The sequence below is a fragment of the Protopterus annectens genome, chromosome 1.part0, assembly GCF_019279795.1.
Source record: "Protopterus annectens isolate FY-2018-M chromosome 1.part0, PAN1.0, whole genome shotgun sequence".
Lineage (NCBI taxonomy): Eukaryota > Metazoa > Chordata > Ceratodontiformes > Protopteridae > Protopterus > Protopterus annectens.
Window position 1 is genome coordinate 1,812,787,570 of NC_056725.1, and position 15,514 is coordinate 1,812,803,083.

The 15,514-nt window shown below is 38.9% G+C and overlaps 1 protein-coding gene across 1 annotated transcript in view; it reads right to left on the reverse strand.

The window, feature by feature from the left end:
* CCDC152 (coiled-coil domain containing 152) overlaps positions 1-15,514 on the reverse strand; it is a 1,110,728-nt gene that overhangs the window by 887,630 nt on the left and 207,584 nt on the right. The window lies entirely within an intron of this gene.

Here is a 15,514-nt window from a genome sequence, read left to right on the forward strand (position 1 = left end):
AAGTGGTGAAAAAGGAACACAAAGAGGGAAAGACAGTGGGGAAAATAGCTAGGGATGTGCAGGAGGGTGTAGGGAAGGTCCAGAGCTGCCTATTTCTTCTGCAGCAACAGCTGTGCATATACACTGAATTTGGAGGTAGGTTTGGACACTCAAACCCCTGACAGAGGGGTGAGGACAACAATAATATGTTGTGATGCCAATTAGACCAGATTACGTGTCCAGTGAACACATGTGCGAAATGGACAGCTATGTATAGGTGCAATATTTTTTTTGGGAACAGAATGCCCTTTTTTTTCAGGTGAGAGTGGGATGTTAGGTAGGGATAGTAGGTATATATGGGGAGGTAGGTTGGGTAGGTTAACAGACAAGACAAACACGACGCATACAGGGGCAGTATATGACACATGTGGGGGTTAAACACCTTGATGGGGAGGGGTGCTGGGAAATCGGAAGCCCATGAGCCCCCTAGTGGAAACAGTGGGACTGAGATCCCCACCCATGAGCAGTCACCACTGCACATTCACAGCCCCGAAGGTGGCTGTGCTGGGGGCTGAGCCAGAGATCCAGGCCAACCCTCTAGTCACGTGGCATAGAAGATCTCCAAACTGCTGATCGAGCTCTCTATGCACCACGAACCGGACCTGGCAATGGGTGACAGCTTCCTGTCCTTGCTCGCTCCCAGGGGGGGGCGAGCCCCAGCCCCTGTGGCAGTACCGCCCGAAGGTGGTGCAGGACCAACGGATGAGGAGGTACTGGGTTGGGCCCCAGATATGCTGTTGCCTGGTGCCACGGCCAGCTGAGGTGGGACAGGTAGGTCTGCTGGGACCCACATTCCCATACGTGCTATGGTGTTTATGGTGTATCAACATATGTGGGTTAGTAATAGTCAACACATTCCAGTGTTAGGTATAACAGCATGCATAGATATTCCCATTAACCCAGACACCAGATACGGAACAGATGCATACCAAATGGAACACATGCATATATGGGACCACAGTGGTAACAACAACAGCATGCAGGTACGTTGATGGCTCCATGCCACCAATGTTGGAGTATTCAACATAGCACATGCACAGAAACAGATTTAAATAATTATCAACCAATAGGACATATGTCCTAACATGACAGTGGAATAGTCACATACCATTTGAGGTGGGTATGTAGTTTATTGTTGGAGATATGGTGGGGGATGTCATTTAACAACTAGTATATTCCTGTAGTTCGCATTACTTTCCTAGTCAGTGCTGTTATCTGTACGTTACAAGTATTACTACACTACCCTATTGCCTTAGTTTGGACAGTGATATGGCTGTCGTCATCTTTATACATGAACTGGTTTACCTGCAGTATACACCTCTTACCTGGTATACCTGTGGAGGAAATGTTTGTTAACATTAACTAACTGCTTCTCCACATACTCCCAGAATCCAGGTTGATGTTGTGCACATACCTGTCCATCTCTTTTTGTACAGACTCTGGCCATGTCTTGACCACATGCAGGTGAACCAGGACATATCTAGACTATTGTCCTCTTCAACCTTTACTGACTTACAACACTCTTATATAGGATTTCCTACACAGTTATATTATGTAGCACAGTGTGACTGACAGTGATCAGTGATACCTTATTATTCAGAGCAAGTGCAACACTCACAATTCCATACAATACCAGAGTAAGCAGTACCAGTACAGGGTATCAAGCTTTTATTTCTCGGCACAGTGCTTGTATTCGACGTTGCTGTGGGAGCAATGTCTGCTAGCACTACCTGACTGTTGCCACACAAAGTACCAGATTTCACATTAGTATTATGCACATACATCTCACTCAGTTACTGTACACACTCTGGTCACAGCTTGACAACATGGGGGTGTAGATAGGACATACTTGGCTTATTACTCTCATAACAGTTTCGGGAGTTGCTAGAGTGACAGGTTTGTTCTCATAGATGTGTGACAATCAGTTGTATTTCCTGTTTGTTGCCTAAACATCTGGGAGAATCCCACTGACTTCCAGGGGGAAGGGATGACAGGCAGTAGATATGGGTCCATATACTGGACATTCTGGATTTATCTGTACAGTTGTGGTGTATGATTCTGTATGCAGCATACTTCCACTCCCAGGTTTCAGACCATGGCTGTGTCTGATAAAACTAAAACACTGTCCATCACAGTTGGGTGTGCTATATAGATATTGCTGTATATCTCCTATCTGCTTTCTGTCTTATAATTCTCCTGTGGTTTTACATTCTGACCTTGTATTACAACACTCTTATACAGGATTTCCTAGACAGTTATATTATGTAGTACAGTGTGGGTGACAGTGATGAGTAATGCCTTATTATTCAGAGCAACTGCATCAGTCACAATGCCATACAATACCAGAGTAAACAGTACCAGTGCAAGGTATCATTCTTTTATTTCTGAGCACAGTGTCCGTATCTGACAGACCTGTGGGAGCAATGTTTGTTAGCACTGCCTGAATGTTGCCACACACAGCACCAGATTCCACATTACTATTATGCACATACATCTCACTCTGTTATGGTACACAGTCTGGTCACAGCTTGACAACATGGGGGTATAAATGGGACATACGTGGCTTATTACTCTCTTAAGATTTTGGGGAGTTGCTAGTGTGTCAGCTTTGTTCTCATAGATGTGTGACAATCAGCTGTATTTCCTGTTTGCTGCCTATACGTCTGGGATCATCCCACTGATTTCCCAGGGGGACAGGGTGACAGGCAGCAGATATGGGCCAATTTACTGGACATTCTGGACATATCTGAACATTTGTGGGGTATGATTCTGTATGCAGACTACTACCACTCCCAGGATTCGAACCATGACTGTGTGTGCTAAAAATACAATAGTTCACATCTCAGTTGCATGTGCTATTTGGATTTTGTTGTCTGCCTTTTCACTGTTTTCTGTCTATGTGTCTCTCAGTTGTACTAAGTGACCTCTGGGGATTATACCAGTCATATACAGTTCACTGATGGTCCTCTTCAATGTCATTTGTTATTTTCTGCATGATTATAGTGTTTTTTATTATTATTATTTAGTGTGAGCTTTTAATATTATTATTACCACTTAGATGAATAGCTTTTAGTAGTTAGCTAATGCGAAACTTTCGGGCCTCCACTGAAAATGGACAAATGGACATGTAAGCTGCTGGACTAGTCATAAAAAAAAAAAAAAAAAAAAAAAATAAATATACAGACATTCCTACACATTCTATTTATGTTGCACAGTGTGGGTAACAGTGCTTAATACAACAGGACTATTAAGTGATTGCAAATCTACATTACCATATGATACCAGAGTATACACATGCAGTCCAACAGTTAGACCTTTATTGTCAGGCTATTATGCTTTTATTTACATACAAACTATATGAGACTCCTACTGCCATAGTCTCAGGTTTATGCAGTACTTGCCTTAAATAATACAGGTTTTAGACTGGCAATTAATTTACTAATACTTTTAGATTTATTTCCTATGACAGTACATGCAAGAGTATTACTAACCTGCCTAGGGTCACAACCTCTCCAGGCGACAGCCATGGGCTTCCTGGCTCGCGGCCCACTCACTTGCCGCTGTGAAGGACATAAGAGGAATATTTAGCCATACTTATCCATAATATACATGAGCTGGCAATTATTTAACAGGTAGTGGAGTGATACTTACACACAGCTGGGACCACCCCTGTCATCCTAGCCTCTTGGATCCACTGATCCAAGAGATCCCCCTTTCGCAGCTTCAGGTCAGCATAGTGATGCCTGACCTGCTCACCAGTTCGGGGTATGCCAGTGGCACTGATGAGGTCATGGGCGAGACGGTCCCAGGCTTCCGCCTTATATTGGGAACCCTGGTAATGGCCCTGCAGCAGTCTCTGCTCATGGTCTTTGACAAGGAGTCCCGCCATGACTCTGGACTCCTGGATGACCCAGGGCTGCACCCGGAAGCGCACTCCCCCCTCCCCTTTCCTCCATGGTGCCTGCAAGGGGAAGCTACAACCAGTTATGAGATGTATTCCCGCATGTTGGGTTTAAGTAGGGCTGAATTCCCGCACTTTCCTGTGATTGGCTGGTTTTGAAAAGGCTAAGCTGTGGGGAAACCTGCTTACCTAAGGCTGGCATTGTTTAAAGGGGGTATACCACTGGGCACATTAAGTTAGCTGGCCTACACATTGCTTACATCTCCTAAGCTGGCCTGTGCAATGCTTAGCATTGCTTAAAATTAACTTTGCATTATATTTGCTTTTTGGCATTGATTTATTATTCATTACATCTTATATATATGTCTGGTATCCATGATTCATGTGTACGTACAATGTATGGGGTCCTTGTGTTTAGTAGGGGAGTTCAATACTCTATTACATTTACACCTCACATCTGGCCTTACTTCACTACTCCAGTTCACATATTTATGTTATGTATTAGGTTATAGAACATATGACTGTATACTGATTCCTTTCACATGTTCAGTTTGATTTTACGATAGTGAGGGTTTGTTTGATGATACCTCATTCTTATGTACTGCTGTGATGGCTTGGTGGTTAACTATAGGGTTCCAGGTTTAAGACCTGCAAGTCTGTTCATTTTGTTGCTGTGCAGAACAGCGGCTGTTGGATACAGAGTGATTAAGGCACTTTTAAGCACTTGTAAGCGGGTTTGCGCAAGGGTAAGCAATGCTAACCTCCGGTTAAATATGCTTACAGAGAGTTAGCTTCAATACTGCTTAACCTGTCGGCACATTGCTTACCCCCACTCAAACAGTCTTAAACCCGCTTACTAGTGCTTACTCCCACTTACTACTGCTTAATACTGCTTACACTTGCTTACTAGTGCTTACTCACAGTTACCACTGCACTAATTTAGACAGTAATGTCTAATGGTTCTTGGGAAGGTGGGGGATTTGGAAGCTGTATGGAGTTGTCATTCACTACACATTTTACCTTCCATTTGTATCCATGATTCCTGTGTACATATACTGTATCGGGCACATGTGATTACCTGTGGACTTTGCAACATTATGACACTGACACCTCACATCTGCATTTAATGCAGTACTCCATTTCACAAATATATGTTATTTAGTAGGTTATGCAACTAAAATATTGGTCATAACGTGATATGACATGGAAAATCGAATGTGCTGCCCTGGGATTCGAACCGGGAATGCCTGCTCGTAAGGCGAATGCTCTACCCACTACACTATTGCTATACTGCTTCATTTGCATATATCTTCCTTGTTATTCTCTTCAGCCATTTAAGCTGCATTAACCGTAGCTAAGCGATAGGCAAACCCGTGCACCTACGGTTATATTTAATCTGTTTCATAAAAATAAAAAAATTGTATATTTATATTGTGTATTTACTATTGTTGTAGTACATGTGGGGGGATGTTGCTGGGGGTATGCAGACACCTATATGCAGTCTCGCTCATTCTTTTGGGCGTGTACATTCTCTGAGCTCTACTCTCAGACATACCACCTGCACTCTTACGATTAGGAGCTCAGGCAGCATGCCTTCATTAATATGCATGGCGCTCTGCCATCCTGCTGCTAAACGGCCAATTCCGTGCAGGACTAAGCTAGTCCTGCACGGAAGATTAGTAAATACAGGGGTAAGTGTAAGGAAAAATTAAAGAAGATAGAAAAAAATCATAGGAAAGGACAAAATAATTTACTTAAACCCACTGGCCCTCGAGAGCAGTAGCTAAACGTGACCATTTCATAAAGTGGCAAAAGAGATCTGAGGTAATTGAGAGAGAGGATTGTGGGTAGAGGTGAAGCTTGAGAGTTTTTGGCTGGCACAAGCTGCAGTAACGGCCGATTCGGTTCCGAAACTGGAACCAAACCCCATCTGTCAAGGATAAAATGAAGATTTATAACATCAAATGAAGTGCTTGCTAGAGTATAAAACTACCCTAATTTATCCAACAGCTAGCTAGATAATGAACTCAGATGAAGTAAATCAGTACAAGAAACAATAAGAGGCAAAATGCATTATTTTGATATAAGCACAAGGAAAGGAAAATAATTAAAATAAAAAATTCAAGATATATTCCAAGATGGCGGTCTTCTAGTTTGCACCCTCTCCATAGATCTCCCTTCCTTACCTATAGTCTCAGCTGAATTATCATGCTTTAAATACCAACTCTCATGACTTATGTAAAGGAATCAAGTATTTTATCCTTATTCATCGGAATCGGAGGACTATTTAACTAATCCAGACAAAAGAACAGTCAATATATCGCATTTTCGCTCCAGTGATCTTAGCCACGTGCATCCAAGGGGCCTCGAACTAACTACTGCACACTAATAACTATCGTATCTAGACCATGGCTGATAACTCGGACACTATGGAGACACAATCTACCAAAGCTAAACTCTCCACAATCTTCTCTCCAGAAAAAGATGTGGTTTCCAAAAGACAAAAAAATCACTAAACAACCAGCAGATCTCAACAAATCAAGCGTAAAAGTAAAACTGAAGGCAACTTCCACTTAGATGATCTTAAATCAGCGCTTCAACCTATACATCTTGCCATACAAGGATTCTCCGATCAACTAACCAATTTTAGCAAAACTATCAACCAAATTGTGGAAAGAGTGGACACTCTTGAACACAAGAATCAGGCTAATGAAGTCTTGATCCAATCCTTGTCTAAAGCACTACACGCTAAAGCTACAATGCTATCGGATCTACAATCTAAAGTAACGGACCTGGAAGCTAGAAGTCGCCACAATAATATACTAATCAGAGGTCTCCCAGAGACCTATGATAGCCACAATTTATTGTCAACCAACAGGCAAATCTTCGAAGCTTTACTAGGCTCGGAAAGTCGTTCTACTGGCTTAGTTCTAGAGAGAGCACACAGGGCCATGCATAAACGTCAAGACTCTTCTACCCCACGTCAAATCTACACTAAGCTACTTAACTTCCAGGACACTCAAAAAATGTTAATGGCTGCAAAAAAACAAAAATATTTTACCTGGAACAAACACAAACTCACTTTCTCTCAGGACATGCCTTTCCCAATTAAACTAAACAGGCAAAATTTGGCTCCGTTTTGTGCAGACCTGATTAAGAAAAATGTCAAGTTCCAGATGCGATACCCGAACACCTTGATCTTCTCTTATAATGAAAATAAATACACGGTCAACACCCCAAAAGAAGCAAAAGAGGCTTTTCTTAAAGCCTTCAACAACTCCCCTGTTCTGTAATGTGCCTCTACTCTGGAATATTTATTTAATACTTTCACTATAATTGCTGGAGTCTTGAACATAATTCTTCACGCACCGGATATATCTGCTCTAGTCCTGGCTTCATTTTACAAGGTAGCCGGGCATCTACAGAAATGCACAGGGTTGTTGATCCCATACCCCTTCGGGATCTATCTGTGCGACATTGGTTCTTTGGTTCAACTGGGAACCTTGTTGTATCCAGCCTTAGTGTTTTGGGGGATCTTCATGCTGGGTGACTTCCTGTGGTTCCCATGCGGTATGCTGCTCCTATGATGCCAAAACTACTAACTGTCTCTTCGATACGCCAACTTCCAGCGTTATGACTGACCTGGCTCCGCTTACAAAGCAGTAAGCTATAGATGACTCCTCAGATTAGTCATATAAACAATACGCTAATTAATATTGCTTGATTGCTAACTATCCTTTCTGCATTATGTGCCTGACTTCTTTGATAACTTAAAGGGTTGTTTAAGCTTGTCGACATTCGCCTCGATCAATGCTGTACACACGTTTGCTACGCTTCCTGTTAGTTCCAAACAATAATTTAAAAGGATGCCAATACTATATTTGTCAAACCCTTGATGTTGTTTGTTTATTGTTGCATCTGATGCAGCTGGTTAGTATGTCCCGTTCTTCGGCAATCTAGTGCAGATAAGGACATGGTTAAAATAAGAAGCCTGACATATAGGCAGAACTTGAGGCGTTAAAATCAATAATTTCATTAAAATGTTGTATAGTCTTTACTTATGGAAAACATTGCCTTACTAATTGACCTCGTACAACCAACATCATATTTACTTATGCTTATTATCTAACTTGTATCCTTTAACTTGGATGTTCGGGGTCCTTTGTGAGTTATTTATGTTAGATTTTGCATGTGTGTTAGTAAGTTGCAGATATGTTGTTCATAGCCTAATTAAGACTAATTCACATTTTATTTACCTCTGCTGCTTCAACAGATACTGCATTTGCTCAATCCTAGGTTTTCTCCTACATTACCTAGTCATATTTGTAGTTACTGGCAACTCATTACTTACTGCCTAGATAGATAATTGTAGTAGAGAAAATCAGTGAGTTATGTTATGTAGTACTAGTTTTATAATCATATATGTACACATAAGTTTGCATCCTATATGAGCTCAAAGCCTATGTCTTCCATCCTTTGTCTGTATCCTATATTTATCTTTATCATCATTCTTCTTTGTCCTTTACCTAGTACTGTGTTATAAGCTTTCTATGTGTGGCCTTTTCTATTGTTAATTCGGCTGCTTACATAGATAAATAACAAGCGGCGATTTTTTTATTTTTATTCTTACTTTTCTTTGTCTTTTTACTAGTGTTTTTCCCGTCTGCTTCCCAATCTATCCACCTACTAACTTTCTCCAAGCATCAACCACTACCTAAGTCTTCCCTTGTCTTTATGTCATTGTACGGCTACTTCTGGCTACTCTTTCTTTATCATTCCTCGGTCTCTAGTGGAGCTCATGGATGCTTGATATTAGGGCCCTAGTATGATCTATTTTTGGATGTGGATTGCTTTGTATATATGTATAGTGTTACTTATTGTAATTTTAGTCCTTTTAAGGACTATATACATGACAATTTTCTACTGTGTGTTTTCATTGTTAATCAAGGTTTATTGGAACTTTTGTTATTTTGCTTGTATTCCTTCACTCATAGGGGTGGGGTGGTTAGGCACTGGGGTAGATTTGAAGGAATACTGTGCTACCATTTCTATTATTATTATTATTACTATTACTATCAGTCTCCTCACCCTACATGATGTTTTGATATGGTCTCTCACTTCTTCTAAATACCTAACCTCACTGACTATCCTTTTCCTTCCTACGTGTAAATACCCTCTTCAAGGGTAAGGTTATACTAAACCCCAAATTTATAGTTTCCTTTTAATTACTGATTATGGCATGGTCTGTTGACTCATGGAATGTTAGAGGATTACAAAACAAATCCAAAAAATCTCTTCTCTTTCACTTATTGTTTAAATCTCAAGCTAACATATGTTTCTTACAAGAAACACACATGTACAAAGAGGACTGGGCTAAAGAGGAAAAAAAAAGTGGATAAAATCCATCATCTCTGCAGGTGATAGTTCCAACTCTAAAGGGGTGGCCACTATAATCAAAAATTATTTTCATGGGGTTATCGTGGAGGAGAAGTCGGACAAAAATGGTAGATGGTGTTACTTCACCTCTCAATTTCCTAACCTCAATAAACCAATCCTCTTTTTCAATCTATACAGCCCATGTACTCAACAACAAGTCTTCATCCTAGAGATCTATAACATTCTTTCTGCTTTTCAGGACCACCATATTATTTTAGTTGAGATTGGAATGCTGTTATAGACCCCAGTATATATCGCACCAGCAAATCTCCCTCATACAATTTTCAAGCATCTCTAGCACTAGAGGATTTAATAAATGACTTTAACCTTATTGACCCCATTTCATTCAGTGGACATCTATCTAAAGACAAAATTTACACATATTATTCGAACTGTTATAATACATGGCCACGGTTAGATTTCTTTCTAGTATCCGATTCCCTCTCTAATTTCAAGATAAACCTCAGTAGAACCTAGATTCTTCTCTGACTATTCAAGAATCTCTCTCAAGATTAGACACGATCCAGGATCAACTTCTCTCCCCCGATATAATAACTGGACTTTGAACAGCAACCTGCTTTCCAATAAGGCCATAACTCAAGAAATTACAGAAATACTATCAGACTTTTGCTCTAACCTTGAAAGGTCACATATCTCATTTGATATCCAATGGGCCGCCTGTAAGGCCAGTTTAAGAGGTCTTTTAATCAACAAAGCCTCCTATTATAAAAAAAACTCTACAAAAATAAGGAATCTAAGCTAATCTCGAGGATTTCTAATTTAGAAAAACAACAAAGGCTAAATCCAGACCCTAACTTACTCAAAGGAAATTAGCAATTCTCAAAAGGAACTGCTAGAACTTCATCAACAAAACCTTTCCCTATCTGAACAAAAACTTATTGCAACTTATTCAGAATGGGCGCAAATCCCCTCTAAAACTTTGGCAAGAATAATAAAAAACAATCAGGGCTCCCCCAGAATCTCCTTATTACATTTCCAAAATAAAATATATAAGTCGGACTCTGAAATAATACAACTTTTCTTGTCCTTATACTCAGATGTTTATTGTAGGAAAGTAGACCCCTCTATTAACCGGTATATGGATAGATTTCTGAATTCTATTAAATTTCCCTCCCTGAATGAATCTCAATGCTCTATGCTTTCTGCTCCCTTGAGTCTCCAGGAAATCCAAAATGTTACTGCCAGTCTCAAGGTAGGCAAATCCCCTGGCCCGGACGGCTTTACAGCTGAATTTTTTAAAACCTTTAATCTGATAACCTCCCCCATCCTTTTGAAGGTATTTAACTATATAATAAAAAATGGAATATCTGATTTACACTGGAACACCTCGAAAACTATTCTAATTTTGAAAAATAAGAAAGATAAAGCTGACCCCCATAACTATCGACCTATTTCACTAATAAACATTGATATTAAGATCCTAGCATCTCTCCTGGCGAACAGATTGAAAAGAGTTATGCCCTCTTTAATCTCCTTGGAACAGGCCGGCTTTATGACCCATAGACACACATGGGACAATACTTTAACATTGGACTCCCTAATCCACTTCACCAAAAAAAGGAAAAATCCGATCTATGCACTAACTTTAGACGCTTCAAAAGCCTTTGACAGGGTAAACTGGGATTTTCTATTCCAAACCATGGCTCATTTTAGTATACCTATCACCTTTTCTGATATGATTAAATCTTTATATAAAAATACATACACATATCTATGTATCAACAAAAACCTATCCAAATCAATAAAGATTACAAATGGTACAAGACAAGGCTGTCCTTTATCCCCTTTTCTTTTCAACATATTTATAGAACCCTTCTTTCTATAGATTGCCCAGAATACCTTTCATGTGATTCCCAAAGTCCTAAACACAATAATATTATTTTCTGCCTTTGCAGATGACCTTAACCTATATTTCCAACTTCCTAACACTGACCTTAGTAAAATAATTAATTCTATTAACAAGTTTTCAAAGGCCTCAGATTATCAGATTAACCATAAGAAATCGCACATCTTTCCTATCAACCATGTGGGTCACAAATCTAATTATTTTCCTGATTCTCCCTTTCAGACAACCTTTGACATTAAATATCTTGGCATTCACTTCGAACATAACCAATTGTCTATGCTCCAAAATAATTTGCTCAGAACTTGGTTGAAAATTTTACAGGACCTTCGTAGATGGGAACTAATGAACTTATCTCACTTATCCAAATCTGCGATAGTTAAGATGAACATACTTCCCAGACTCCTTTATCAATGTAATGCCTCAGATCAGATAATATCTAAGTCTTTCTTATCAAAGATTAATAAAGAATTATCCAAATTTATCTGGTTTCCTAAATCAGTCAGAATTTCATACTCTAAATTGATCTTCCCTAAGAGTAAGGGTGGCCTCGGTCTACCGAACTTTCAATTGTACTATACAATTATTTGTGCTAATAGAATTCTGTCTATCTCGAAACTCAATCATGGAGAGTATAACTTTTACCCTACCTGGATCAAGCTATGGTATCAACATGTTCAAGCCAACAAAATTAACCCTGTCGCTCTCCCTTTTCTTTCTCCGGATGCTATCAACAATTCTAAGTTATCCACCAATCTAAAACATAAAATCAGAACTTTTCAAATTTTATTAAAATATATTAAACTTGATAGTGTTCTTCCTCTACTCCAACCTCTCCACTTAAATCCCAATATTAAAATGAATAATCTGTTAATTAATCTTTCTAACTTTCCTCTCATTAAAAATATTGTGGTTTGGGATATTCTTAAACACAGAAATGAATCAATTACCAATCTTTGCATAATCCTTAAGGTTAATAATAAGTACACAACTATTCTCCATCAATTACGAGAACTAGTCGCATCAAAATTCGCCCACCTTATAGTCAATAGTCAAGATATCACCAAGCTGGAGGTAGTCATCCAAACTCTTTCGAATTCAGAGAAAACGCTCTCTAAATCGTACAATCTGCTGATCACCATAATACACAACTCAGACTGCCTTTTCCTCTGGTTATTGGGACAATCATAATTCACATCTTTCGGAGAAACAAAAGCTTTCTGCCATAAAAAATACCTTAGATCTATCCCCATTTAAAAAACTTATTTACACACAATTAATGATCAAGAACAACTCATACTATACTCCCTCTGTCTTAAACAAGTTTGACTCTAAGAACTCTCCCTCTTGTCCGTGTTGTTCCTTCCCAAGTGCCGATCTTCTACACGTTCTATGGTTCTGCAATTACTCACATAAGCTTTGGTCCTCACTAAAAGTCCGTCTCGAGAAAATGGGATACCATAAATCGACCCTCTCCTGGGAAATAGCGATTCTTCATATACCTACTGTAAATCTTTCTAAACTTGATATGCATGTACTTGTTATTCTATGCTCTCTTATGAAATTATATATCACCAAAAATTGGATAGATTGTACCAGACTCTGTTGGAATAACTTTAAGGAAATGGCTCTTGCATACATCTCAGCACAGAAATTTATTACGAAAGGTCTCAGAAGGTTGCCCTCTTAAGAAAAGTTTGGAAAAGGGTTCTTGACCTTATCCTTAGTGAATAACAACCCTAACACCTTTATTTAGAACTAAGATCTATCTTACACTTCATGATGAACCTTTATTTACACTGCTATCTCTGAGAACCATGTCTCTCTCATCCTAATTTATCTCTCTTTATGGGAGCACACTTGCTAGTTAATTTGTACATACTGTACATACTTTAGTATGTTTTTCAGGTTTTGTTTGTTTTACATGTTTAATATGAGTTCAGTTTATTCGCTCATTCATGTATCCATGTTATAATATTGGTTTTCTATTTTCTTTCTTGTTATTCTTATGAAATAAATAAAAAGTTATTTGAAAAAAAAAATTGAAGACATCAACAGCAGCGTAGAAAGGAAGGAGCTTATTAAGCTCAATTTACAGTAGGGATGGGAAGCTTAAAATCACCAGGTTTAAAAAATGACCGACAAGTGGAAGGGTGGGTGAGAAACCCTAGCAGGGCATCACCAGCAATGCTATACCTCATGCAGGCCTGAAATCCTTCAGACAAAGGCCCAGAGTTTCACATTGTATTTAAGTCTAGATAATTTAAGTGTCTACTCTCACACAGAATAATATCACCAGGCCAAGATTTCTTAAAACAGAAAACAAAATGGAGCAGGTAAGACAGAAAGCAGCTCTATCAGTTAAAGACAAAAAAAATGTAAGTTTAACTTTCTCACCCAACAGGGAATCACCAGCAGTGCTATACCTTATGCAGGCTTGAAATCCATGAAACAAAGACAAAGGTCCAGAGTTTCACTTTGTATTTAAGCATCACTCAGCAGACAATTCAAATTAATCAATGAAAAAACATGTGAACTGTGAGCCTAGATAATTTAAGGGTCTGTCTCTCACACAAAATAAAACTACCAGGCGAAGATTTCTTAAAACTGAAAACAAACATGGAGCAGGTAAGACAGAAAGCAACTTTATATGTGAAAGACAAAAAATACAACTTTACTTTCTCACCCAGTAGGGAATCACCAGCAGTGCTATACCTTATGCAGGCTTCAAATCCTTCAGACAAAGTCAAAGGCACAAAGACTACACAGACAGGGACTAAATGTGAATGTGTGTCAATTTACATCAAAAATAAATATAGATCAAGGCTGGTCAAACAGGACAATGCACTTGAGCTTCTCCATGTTCAAATCACCATAGACAAAATCTAGTACCACTTTCTTTCAAGCTATAGGTCCTCCTCTATGACCCAGAAAACACATACCGTTTATTTAAACGTATTAGAAAAACTCACCATCCAACCTAATACCATATTTTTTGGGTGGCTTTAATTACCCCACTATTAATTGGGAATCATATACGACACCAAATGTACAGGCACAGAGATTGCTGGATTTTGTAAACACAAACTCCCTGGACCAAATTGTCAGTACACCAACAAGGGGTATAGCCATACTGGATCTGGTCCTCACTAATATGGGAGAGTGCTGCACACCCCTTAGTATAATGTTTCTTTGGTAAGGTCAGACCAATGGTCTCCCTTGAAATAAAAATAAAACCTGGAACCCACTGTGAAGACTGGTAGAGATGGGTGAAGGCTGCCAGCCTAGCCAAATGGAATGTGATACATAATTCTGGCATTTGTAAATACAAATGTAAAATACAGGCTTGTTTCTTAAATGAAAGAAAAAAAACTGTAAAATGTTGAACTTCAAGATTGTAGCAACATTGTCATCTGCTGTAAGGAAAACTTAGTCAAGCATTTCACATCTGTTCTTTGAAATTAAAATTATGTCTTGTATGTTCTTTTCATCTCCAGAGCTCTGAGTCATTATGTCTGGACTAGCACATTCTTTCTATTGTTTTAAGGCTAAAGATAATGACTAGAATTTACATGTGGAATGTCCTTTATTGCTTTAAGTGTAAAAGAATGTAAATGCAGTTTCTGTGTGGCCTGGGAACCAGGAAAGTGTCAAAATGATGTAATGTGTATACTGGGAAAACCTAAGTGTCAAATGATGTAATCTGGGAGGGCCCAGCAGAAATGTCTGTTAGTGATTTTAAAAACTATTGCTCAGAGAGAGACTGTAAGCATTTTGATCTTGGACATCTAACTCAGCACCGCCTGTTGTCTTAAGTAAGTTATCTTAGAAGTGCGTTTTCTTGTAGAAATAGCTAGGACTATAAAGATTAGACTAAGTGTTTTTCTGTTATGTCAGAACTGTACTACTGAATTATTTTAAGTTTCTGTGTGATCTCTGAACTGTTGAATAGCACTGTGGTGTAGTAGTATTGTCTTGTGTTTTTAGTATTTATTATTGCATATTTTTAAACCCTTTACAACTGTGGCTGGTTTATGTAGAGATAATTAAGCTCTAGAGTACATTGCATGCTTAGACGTGATCATGTAATAAGCCCTTCCAATAAGCCTTAAAGTTTAGTCACACTTACCATTGGATAATAATATTGCACAGTTATAATTGGACACCCTTTTAAGGGCCTTTGGGTAGCTGATAATTATTAGCTGGTGGTGGCAGGAATTACTACCGTATAGTCTGGGTATAGGGGCACAGCTGAAGAATCTGTGTCAGCCTTT